We start from the raw sequence: 4,577 nt of genomic DNA, 5'->3' as shown, positions 1-4,577 counted from the left end.
CGAAGTGTGCTATAAAGCTGTTCGGACTTGTCGGCAACTCATTTGTTCCCATATCGAGCCCCTGGCAACCTGTGCCGAGGTGCGAGTGTGAAACAACCGGGGAAATTCAGCTCTTTAAAAAAGCGAATACTGGATACGAATTATGTTCACTGGGACCTGATTGATATGTCAATTGCCATTTTACAAATAATAACGCCACAACCCAGGCTATTTGACATGCCGGTGGTCGAAGGCTGAGGGAGAAGGCACTTTACAGGCTCGAAATAGAGAGTGCGGTCTACACAAAATTATTTGGACCTCCGGTCGCACGTCTGCGCCGGCTTGCCTCGGTGAAAGGATTCCTTTAACAGGAATAACCTTTGGGTAAGTGTATGAAGCCGAACTCTGAAAGAGTCCGTGAGATGACCAATATTTGAGTCACCTGTGATAAAATAGGAAAAAATAGTTAGAAAGGAAAAGGAGGAAATTGGAGTGCTTGTAGGCTTGCCCGTATTGTGCCTCTACCGATGACCAGGGTATTTTAAGTACATAATTATGCATGCGCGGTATAAACTTCGCGTGATTGTGAGGCGAACGATAGAGGCCGAACTGCTAATCCAGCTCTGAGATAGATCGGTTCCATTTAATAGAGACCGGCGGCTGAATGGCCGATGAGTTGTGCGCCTTAACGGGGCCGCTTTGTACCTCGGCTGTAATAGCCGTAGTACGATCCTCTGTACGGAGGGAGTGTTTCGTATTTCCATTTATTGTTATGACGCCGCGTGGACCGGGCATTTTAAGTTTTGCGAAGGCGTATAGTGGGACCGCATTAAAACGAGCAAAAACGGTATGCCCAGAAGTGCATGGTAGCCACTGTGGAACGGGGCAATATCAAAGGTCAAGCCTTCGCTTCGGAAGTTGTTTGGCGAACCAAAAACGACTTCCAGTGTGATGGAGCCCGTGCAGTGAGCTTCTACGCCGGGTACTGCTCCCTTGAGGATGGTTGTGGTGGGTTTGATTCTAGAAGGATCAATGCCCATTTTGTGGACAGTGTCTTGGTAGAGTAGATTAAGGCTACTTCCGCCGCCCATAAGGACTTTCGTGAGATGGAACCCATCGATAATTGGATCGATGATCAGAGCTGCCGAACCTTCGGGACAGATATGACTAAATTTTGGGGGAACCCGCTCTATGGCGTTTGCGTCCCGTAGTGCGCATGTGTGCTCCCCTGTAGGGGTGTGAGTAAACATACAGTATTCGGCTGGCGAGTCTCTTCGTCATCGTTGTCACTGGGCGGCCCCTTCCCCTTGTGTTCGGCATTAAGCTTGCCGGCTTGTTTGAAGACCCAGCATCTTCTATTAGTGTGAGTAGCTGGTTTATTGGGGGTGCCATGAATCTGGCAGGGCCGATCCAATATCTTGTCGAGATTGGATGGTCTGTCTCTATTTGCCTTGGATGGCTTTTTCCGTTGACTGGGTTTGGAGCCGCTGAATCCGGCGTTGACCGCTATGTCTTGCGTTATTTCATTACTATTACGACGCTTGTGTTTATTGCGTCGTGGCTTACCGTTGCCGTCTCAGACTTTGGAAGTGCCCGGATCGCTGGTGCTGTTGCTCCTACGAGCGAGCCAGTTGTCTTCTCCCGCGCAAAAGCGGGTCATTAGAGCGGTAAGGGCTGTGGATTTTGGTTTTTCTTGACCGAGGTGGCGGACGAGCCATTCATCCCGGACGCTGTGTTTGAAGGCTGCGAGGGCTTCGGCGTCCGGACAATCGACGATTTGGTTCTTTTTAATTAAGAACCTAGTCCAGAGCTTTCTGGCTGACTCTCCGGGCTGCTGGATGATGTGACTTAAGTCATCGGCGTCTGGTTGCCGGACATATGTACCTTGGAAGTTATCATGAAAGGCGTCTTCCAGGTCTTCCCAGCTGCCAACGGAGTTCTCTGGAAGGCTGTTTAGCCAGTGCCGAGCTGGTCCCTTTAGTTTTAGTGGGAGGTATTTAATGGCGTGGAGATCATCACCGCGGGCCATGTGGATATGGAGAAGAAAGTCCTCAATCCATAGCGCGGTCTGTTGTTCCATCGTATGATTCGATATTCATGGGTTTAAACCGTTCTGGAAATTCGTGCTCCATTACTTCGTCGGTGAAGCAAAGTGGGTGTGCGGCGCCTCTATATCGCGTCGCGTCACGACGTACCTCGGATGGAGTCCGTCTGCGGTTCTCGGCCCGGGCGTGAGTATGATTATTGCGTCCGGCTAGGTAGCCGTTGTCGCGTGTCGGGGGCGTCCCTGTGATCCATAGATCGATATGTTCTGACCTGCTCTACTGTCCAAGTCCTGCCGCAGGTCATATGTATGTCCCCGAGCTGTTTTGTCTCTGCCTTTACGGTGAGGTGGGGCGGGCTGGTGTTCGGCTTGAGTTGCCGCTTTGTCCCGACCACGTGGTGGTCGGTCAGCCACATCGCGCGATGATGGTATGGGATCCAGCGCCTCATCATCGAACTGAGGTAGAAATTTGCGCTTCGGGTAACTTTTGGCTGGGCGTTTAAGGCCATATTCCTCGGCTGCCAGGACATCAGTCCATCTATTGTTGAGCAGATCTTGATCAGCTTGAAGCTGCTGCTGCTTCTTTTCAGGCTCCTTGCAGTGGCTATCAGCCGGCCCTTAAAGCGCTCCTGCTCGAGAGGTTCCTCCGGCACAATAAAATCCTCGGTGCCGAGGCTCACCTCATCCTCGAAGAGTGGAAGATAATTACTGTCCTCCGAGTCTTCGTGTGTGGCCTGTTCATCAGGGCTAACTTGCCCGTCTTCCCGTTCATCTTGTTCGGAAGTTGCTTCAATAGGGTCTTCATTGTCTTCGGCACCGTGCGGAGTGTTATCTTCTCTTGTGCCGGTATCGCTGTCTTTTGCACGGCGTGACTTAGAGCGGCGCCGCTGACGTCGGTGTTTTGGCTGTATCTCAGGAGGTTTATCCTCGATTGGATCCTTCTCGTTGTCGCCGTTGTTCTCTTTAGGTGTGTCCACCATGTATGCATCATACGAGGAAGTGGCCGTCCAGCGTCCGGTAAACGGCGGGTTTTGGGCCTCCTCTTCTCCGGCATCGTCGTCCATACCGTCAATATCTTCGAAGCCGTAATCGAGCATGTCGGTTAGTAGCTATGAAGTGGGCGGTGGGTGGGAAACGAAATTCTCCGTCATCAGCCTCCAGTTCGAACCGGATATAATTCGGTTGTGAGTCCCTCGCCACGGAGAGTGTTTTTAATGAGTTTAGCACGTCGCCTAAAGGCGAGTGCCAGAAGATGTCCGCGGAGCTGAATTTGACGATCGATGTCTGATCAAGCTCGACGTGCGCGGACGCACATGGTTCGGAACCTGTAGCCGGAAACGAGTCCGAGGTTCCGGTGACACAGATCCCACTCGAGGTTGGGTCCGTGTGCGGCTCCGACGCCGCTGAGTCTGCGGCTTCCGAGGCGGGGCTGAGCCTCCCGTCCTCGGGTGGCGCGGTCTGCTCCGGATCTAGGGCTAGCGCAGTTGCAGGTTCTATCTCCTGGGTATGTTCCGATGACAGATTTAAGTCATGTTCATCGCGGTGACAAGGAGCGGCTGCCGTGGTCTCGAAGCCGTCGAAGATCAAGTCTCCGCAGATATCCGCGACGTAGTTCAAGCTTCCAAATAGGACCTGACGGCCAGGGGCGTAGCTATTGATCTGCTCTAGATGGCCAAGCGAGTTAGCCCGCAGTGCGAAGCCGCCGAATACGAAGATCTGTCCGGGGAGGAAGGTTTCTCCCTGGACAACATTGTTGTAGACGATTGACGGGGCCATCGAACCTCCTGACAACAACACAGCGGAACTCTCAATGAAAGCACCAATGTCGGTGTCAAAACCGGCGGATCTCGGGTAGGGGGTCCCGAACTCTGCGTCCAAGGTCGATGGTAACAGGAGATGGGGGACACGATGTTTACCCAGGTTCGGGCCCTCTCTATGGAGGTAATACCCTACTTCCTGCTTGATTGATCTTGATGAATATGAGTATTACAAGAGTTGATCTACCTCAGATCGTAATGGCTAAAACCCTAGAAGTCTAGCCTGTATGACTATGAGTATGATTCTTGTCCCTATGGACTAAGCCCTCCGGTTTATATAGACACCGGAGGGGACTAGGGTTGTACAAAGTCGGTTACAGAGAAAGGAATCTTTATATCAGGACGCCAAGCTTGCCTTCCACGTCAAGGAGAGTCCCATCCGGACTCGGGAGATAGTCTTCGGTCTTGTATCTTTACAGCCCATCAGTCCGGCCCATGTACCATAGTCTGGACGCCCGAGGACCCCCTAATTCAGGACTCCCTCAGTGTGGTGTTGACGTGGTGTGGTGTAGTAGTACCTGTCGATCTTCGATTGCGGGAGGAATGGAAGTGCAACCGTGCTTGCTGCTAGCTTGGGGTAACCTGCACACATGGTTTCTTGCCGTGGCGGTGGACTGGCATTGAGGCGGCGATCGGGAGAGCCACCGACAGTGTCCTTTTTAACAGGCATTGTAGATAATGGAGGGGAGGTAATGAGGGGGCGCTGCATGTAATGGAGCACCATGTAATGAATGAAT

Source organism: Aegilops tauschii, chromosome 5 (assembly GCF_002575655.3).
Source record: "Aegilops tauschii subsp. strangulata cultivar AL8/78 chromosome 5, Aet v6.0, whole genome shotgun sequence".
Lineage (NCBI taxonomy): Eukaryota > Viridiplantae > Streptophyta > Magnoliopsida > Poales > Poaceae > Aegilops > Aegilops tauschii.
The sequence above is the reverse complement of the archived record's forward strand: the minus strand, read 5'-3'. Positions refer to the sequence as shown.